Source organism: Amblyomma americanum, chromosome 4 (genome assembly GCF_052857255.1).
Source record: "Amblyomma americanum isolate KBUSLIRL-KWMA chromosome 4, ASM5285725v1, whole genome shotgun sequence".
In the NCBI taxonomy this organism is placed as follows: Eukaryota; Metazoa; Arthropoda; class Arachnida; order Ixodida; family Ixodidae; genus Amblyomma; species Amblyomma americanum.
In genome coordinates, this window is record NC_135500.1 from 212,806,092 (window position 1) to 212,813,185 (window position 7,094).

General features: G+C 50.8%; 1 pseudogene; it reads right to left on the reverse strand.

The window, feature by feature from the left end:
* Nucleotides 1-3,203: 3,203 nt before the first annotated feature.
* On the reverse strand, nt 3,204-5,013 carry LOC144127565 (very long chain fatty acid elongase AAEL008004 pseudogene; annotated as a pseudogene).
* Between the last annotated feature and the right edge of the window lie 2,081 nt (nt 5,014-7,094).

Genomic DNA, 7,094 nt, shown 5'->3' on the forward strand with positions numbered 1-7,094 from the left:
CCGTCCACATCATACATCGCGTGCTATGCAAGCAAGGGTTGGCGGCCTATTGATTCATTGCGTCCATCTCCTGTATATAGCCGCAGTCCACGGCACCTGATAAGTGGGCGTGACTGAACGTAGTGACGAAAGCCTCCGCGTTGTCAGAATGTAGCTTGAGACCGGTTTTGGCTTCCTTGTGCACACGCAAGTGGACAGCAGCGACTGTATAAACGCGGGGCCTTACTAGCGACGTCGGGAATGTGGTTCGTGTCGCCACGTCATTTTGGTGGGCGTAGACAATGTTGCTCTTTTTTGTGGGCACCCAAATGGTGTCGTTTTGTGATGTGAGGGGAAGGGAGGCGGTTCACAGCTGTCGGCGTCAATTAATGGCGCAGGAAAATATCAAGGTTTTGTTGCTTTCTTAGAGCGCATTTGGTTCTGTAGCTACCTCTGATGATGCTGACTGCTTAGCAGGACAAAAGAAAAGGACACCCAGTGACGCCGAGAAGTTCACTAAGGCTGAAACTTCCTGTTGTTAGAAGGCGCTCTGATTGCTCCAATATGTGAAGAAGACAAAATTGGTATAAACTTCCCATATGCAGTAGAGAACACTAATAACGAACCCGGCGGTCGCGCGGATTGCGTTCGTTGTATCCGAGGTTCCTAGGAAGTGGACTTCTCATTTTAAAGCTAGAAATACGAAGTCTGACGAACCTGGCGTTTATTTCTTTCCAAAGCCTTCATTCGTTATAAGCGTCGGCTTCTTTAAAGGAGACCATACCACGGCACTTTCCAAGCGTTCAAGAGCGGTAATGCTTTTTGTTCGTCGCAGAGGCCCCAAGTTCCAACAATTAAGCTGTTTTGAGAACACGATATAACTAATCGTGGTTAAAGCGTTCACGGCAACTATTGGCGGGTCCGCCTCCTCGTCATCGTCATCAGTTTAAAATAAATATAAATAAACAAAACTTACTGTTTGAAGTGCTGAAAAGCAATCTGCAGTTGGAAAATATCGAAAATGTCGCTACGACAGGCGGCAAGCACAACTTTATCCGCAAATCTTACCAGCATTGCACTGTACACTATTGGTCCTTTACTCCAACAAGTCGGTGGAGGTACTTCTTCCGTAGAGAGAACGGATAAGCAAAAATCAACTGCCTAGTTGTTGTTTTTTCCTGGAGCAACGTCTTTCCTGCCCGTCCAGGCCGGTCACCTCAACATAGCGCCACCACCGAACGTACTCGAGCAGCAGGAACTAAGCCTATCCAGGCGCCACCGTCCCCTCACCCTCAATCACACTCTGCAGTGCAGAAGGGGCGAGGGAGTGTCGGTGCCGGTCTGCAGGCGCTCTGCGACCTGGTGGCCCGGATACCCTTCCTCCTCCAGCATCGGCTAAGGCCGGAAATCCGTGAGGAGGAAGCAAGAGCACAACGCATCGCTGCTTCTCTCTCGAGGCGGCTGCAGTGGGGGAGTAATTGCACTCGGCGATGCCCCAACTAATGCGTTCCTCTCAGGCGCCGCGGTGCCAAGGGCGATCATTCATTGTGCTCCGCCAACGGCGCTGAACTTGGCAGTCACCGCCAACGGCGCTGAACTTGGCAGTCACCGCGTAACGCCTCTGGGGCGCCGAGCGTGAAGCACGCTACGTCGACACGTTGCGCGAGCGAGCGTTGAACTTCGCAAGCACGGTGACCTGCACGTTTGTTTTTGCACGTGTAGATGAGAATGCTGGCCGTGGTTAGTAGTGCCCAGGGTATATTCCACCTTAATGTTCAGGCGGTAGGCCGAGGCATCGCAAGCTCATGGGGCTGAATACGCATCACGTATTGCGGGATTTGCGGTCAAAATGCAGGAAACCCTACTAAGCCAAACTAGACTAACCCAAATGCTATTCAAAAACAAACTTTTAAGGAAAGAAAAAGTAATAGGCCACCGTTTCTTGTCGGTATCTACTGAAAAGAGGTCGAAAGGCGAACTATAGGCCGACATCGGAACGCTTACTGTCCTCCAACTCGAGTACAATGTGCATTTGCCATTACCACCGCAGAGGTTTGCGTTACCCGAATTCGGTTTCATGTTGGCTTTCTTTTAGGTGTTTAACGACCCAAGGTGACTCAGACTATAAGGGACGCCGTAATAAAGAGCTCCGGATAATTTAGACCATCTGGTGTTCTTTAACGCGCCCTGACATCGCCCAGTAAATGGGCCTCTAGAATTTCGCCTCCATCGAAATGCCACCGCTGCGGCCGCGATCGAACCCTCGTCTTTCGGAATAGCAGCCGAGATTCATAACCACTGAGCCACCGCGGCGGCTGCGTCACTCGAATGAAGATCGCTCAAGCGTTACAGGCACAAACACCCTTACAGCTGCCAGGTCACTCTGCGCCCCCAGTCTGTATGAATAAGGTTGATATTGTGCCAAGTATAACTGTCGAGCTAGCACACCTACCTAGTACGAAACAAAGAAGTATAAGACAATGATCCAATCAATAAAAGCATAAACGAAAGCACTACTTGACCTAGCGGCACTGACAGGTTATTCTGCGCGGGGAAAAACCGTTATTTGTAGCAGGTCACAGGACACTGAACTGTGTGTGGCTGGGTCGACAATCTCGCACGGTGTCATAGGGCAGCCTACACGGAAGTGTCTGCTTGATTAGCAAGCACCGAGTCTGTACAGAGAGCAAAGGCAATGGCTCGAGGAACAAGTTGGCGCCGAGTTCGTCGACCCGAGTAAACAAAAGAGCCACGGTGGCATTCCTGTCGGCGTAGAATAAGACGCGTCGAGCGAGCCGTCTCGGCAAATAGTGACTCTTGTTGACTAGCCTGCTGCGATGTATGGGACACGCGACTGGCTAGGAGGCGGTGGGAGCTCAGAAAAGGGGCCCAAGATGGAACTAGTCGGGACAGGAGCTCCGGAATGCAATACCTGCATGTCCGCCTAGCTCTCTGTCAGCAGGGTCGTCACGCGTATAGATAGCAACGTTTGCCTTCGATCACAGACACACCAAATTTTCCCATTATTGGAATCGCACCGATGCATTTAAAATCGCAAGATATTTTCAACCTGCATGACAGAAATTTCATTACGATGCTGCCCATGTTTCCTGACCTCGGCGCGCCTGATAGTTTCAATCTTGTTCCTCGCGATGTCACAGCGGTGTCAGATACGAAATTCGGAACGTTTATTTTGTCACATGGTTACAGATCAGTGTGGCCATTCGTCATCGCACACGTTACAACGCACCATAAGAAAACTATACATCTACTCAGTGTTATAGTTCCATGACTAGCCTTTGGCTGTAATTAAACAAAATGAATTTTCCTTCTCTTCAACTTTTACAATGCCGGTATCTGTAATGTGCGAAAACAAAAATTCTAAAGCTGTCCTGAGTTTTCATTTAGCGCTCAATGCCTATTTTTGCCTGGAACTCTTTGGTAATTATTTACTTTCGTTAAGAACATGTTAGTTTTTCAGTAGATGGTCGCACATTATGTACACACTCTGCAGTGCCGCATCCTTTGAACACATAGAATGCACTACCAAGGTAGGTTAGATCCCTGTAGCGGCGAGTTCTCAGCACCAACACTCGTAAAAGTCTCGTATAGAGTTAGCAGCGCTCGCTAAAGCGTGACAATGTTAACTGGACTCTCTTGAGAATGCAACAAATGAAACAAAGACAATGCCTCTATAGACCAGTGGTCGGTGGGTGCTTACGTTTTCAAGGTATAAGTTTGACAGTAACAACAGACTTTGATGAAGGGAAAAATATTGCGAGAGAAATGTTGCGTTGCTCGCACAACAAGACATGAAAGCACAATGAGCACGTCCTGCGAATGGTAGGTGAAAAAGATGAAACTAGAATCTCAAGGTGCTCATCGGCCGGCCATTTAGCAGGAACCAGTAGTTTCCCACGAAGGGGGCATCAACGTTTGCACAGGGCACTGCGGCATATGTTTCACAAGATTTCAAGCGCACGGGAATAGAATTCGCTCACACACACACACCAGGCACACGTAAGGCGCGCGCAGTCGACGCACAGCCGAAAACTGCTGGTCGCTCCGAGCATAGTTAGTCCTTCTTTTCTCCTTGCACTGTGCAGAAGTCCAAGTTGCCGTTCGAAGCGTAGGCAGTGATGTAGAAGTTAATGAATAGTATCAGCCCCAGCGTCCCCTGTGCCGACGCCATGACAGTGAGCACCATCGGATAGCCGCAGTCGTAGAAGATCGGTATCGACACATGGAGGGTGAGGAAGACGAACTGGAAGATCTGAAGCCGGGTCAGGTACTTCTTCCACCACAGGTATTTCTGAACCGCGGGGCCGAGGGCAGCGAGAAAGTAGTAGGAATACATGACGATGTGGATGAAGGAATTGAAGCAGATGCCCATCAGTACCTGGCCGTCGCATCCGAAAGTGATCCAGAGCCAGCCACTAAACACCACAAGGAAATGATGAAGCACGTGCAGCATGGTAATGTGGGAAAACTTCTTCCGCGCCAAGAAGAAAATTGTGTCGAAGAAATCAGCGATGCGCACGAAAAGATACCACCAGGTCAGGTTGAGGATGGCCATTGCGTTCTCGTCGCGGGAGTAGCTGACTCCCTGGCAGAACACGTTGTAGCCTCCACCGATGTAGGAGCGCCGAATGTATTGGAAGAAGAAAAACGTGTTCGCGATCACCATGGACAAGTTGTAGGCCATCATGAGAGGCTTGAGGTCGAACGGCTTGCGGTTCATCATCCATCGCGGACCGCCGAACTTGACTACGTAGATGTAGCCGAAGAGCAGAGGGAACATAAACTTCGGATCGGCGACGAGTGTCCAACCTTCCGTGCGGGGGTCTCGTAAAGAAAGCACGTACCTGTACAGGTCCACAATCTGGGCTGCCACGCCAGACGCCAGCGACGTCATGCTTGTGAAGCTCTGCGGTCGCGAGCACGCGACGGTCGAGTTCTAGTGACGATCAACTTTGCGCCCTCTTGGGGTTGCACGGCGCGAGCGCACGAGAGGAGAAGATTCGGGGCTACGCGCGGCGTCGGGGGCCCGCTGGAGGCGCCGTGTGGTGGGTCACAATGCGAAGCTGCTGACCACGGCGTTCCTAGCAAGTTCGTGCGTGGAGCCGGCGGGCCGCGCAATTTCGAGGGAGAGAAGGTGCGGACGTGACTCGGCCGACTCAGGCAGGAGGGGCGGGGAAGAATCGGCGAACTCGCCTAACGGCAGCCCAGCGTCTTTCACATCTTCGTGACACACATTTTCTTCCTCTCCCTTCCGGTTGGACTTTACGCTCCCGATACCACGGGTCCATTTTCACGGGCGCCGCTCCCGAGTAACAACCGAAGCACCGTTAGCGCTGAACTTCCTTGTTTTATTATAAGCTCCCTCCGGTAAAGAGAGGTCTGATTTTCGCATAAACTTCGCTGCGCAGACAATCTACACTAGATAAGGTACAGATATGCGCATGCACACAGCCCACGTTCTTCGTATCACGCTGAACGCGTCGACGGGGATGTGCGCAGGTGATGGCGAGGCAGAATGAGTGTCTTGTGCTTCGCCCGTATGCTTCGACGCGTCGGTGCTGTCAGCTAGGGACTACGTGAGCAAGAGGGTGAGGGCGATGTCTAACTTCCCTCTCTTTCCTCCTCTCCTCATCGCCTGGCCGTTCACCTCGGGGTGAGGGAGACCCGCCACTACGCCGCTGCCTACCTTTTGTCCTCCTGCCGGTGTCACGCAAGTGGCTCTGGCTGGTCAGTTCCTTCAGTTCGCGGCTGCCGCCTTTGCCAGGAGGGAATAATACCCCTGTCACACGGGCACGGCAAAGGCCTTTGAGAATGAGGTACTTCTGTTCAAAGGCATAAGGAGTGTAGCTACACAGCACAAATGTTGCGCCTTTGCCGCTAAGGGCCTTGGAGGCGAAGGCGCCCGTCCGAGACCTTTAGAGCCCAACGGCGCGGCCTTCGAGAACTTGCGATGGCGGTGCCATCCAACGTCAAAAAGTAAGAGCAATGAAAATAAGTAGATGCAGCCAACAATGTTTGAAAACATCTTTTAAAAATACAAAAGGTTTGTCTGGCTTTGCTTTCTGTACGGGTGTTTATATTTTATGCCCATATTTGAAGGCAGTAAAGTCTTGCAGCAACACCGAGTGCCCCTGGTGGCCAAAGCAATACACAAAACCTGCTGCTGATGATGAGAGCAGCTTTTGCAGTTATTCCAAGCAAGCAATTAGAATGAAAAAAAAAGTCTCAGCTCAACGAATGAACAGAATACCCCACTTTAATTATAAAACACTCCCTTCGGCCGGCTCGACCACACCAGCGGGCGCTAAGCCTCAACGACTGTTACCTTTGGGCTGCGCCATGTAGCAGCGTCGCTGCTCCTTCAAGCTTTCGCTCCTTTGATGAAAAGAGGCGCCTTTGCTGGAAAGGCCTTCGAGAAATGCCGTGTGACAGGGGTATAAGGTATTAAGAGAACTTCTTGTTGGCTAGTTGGTAATTGATCACTGTACTTTAAAGGTGCCAAACCCACACACACATGCGAACGAGAGAAGAGAATGGGACAGCGGGAATAAGGTAGATGTTTGGTAATTCTCGGGATGATGCCTTTTTTGTGCCCTAACGTTGTGACACGCACGCTCAGTTATAATTATGCCCCTCAACCTTGGCGTTCTCCCCCGCCGAAAGAGCCCCAATGAAGGTGGGGGGGGGGGGAGAATTTTCTCCCACAGAAGTAATGCTCCTGCGAAGTGCTGCCTGTTTGTCGGTCGCGTTCATTCAATGCGTCTGCTTCTTCTGTCCGGTGACATTGAGGCCAATCTTTGTCCAACAAAAAGTTATAAAAATAGCGCACAGACTGAGTGGAGTGAATGCTCATTGTCGTTTCAGGCTATCAGATGACAGAATGGCAGCAACTGTTGTCCTACTTGAGTTTATCTCAGAATGGCGGGACGGGATTTAAACCAAGGCCACTATATTTGAGGAACGGCTAACACGTGTTGAAGAATGCCATTCAGTCCCCGCAAACCCGTTCTTTTCCTCGACATTGCTGCACGACTATGAATACCATATCTCTGGCAATTCCATCGTCAATGGTGACAACAGATTATGCAGGTGCA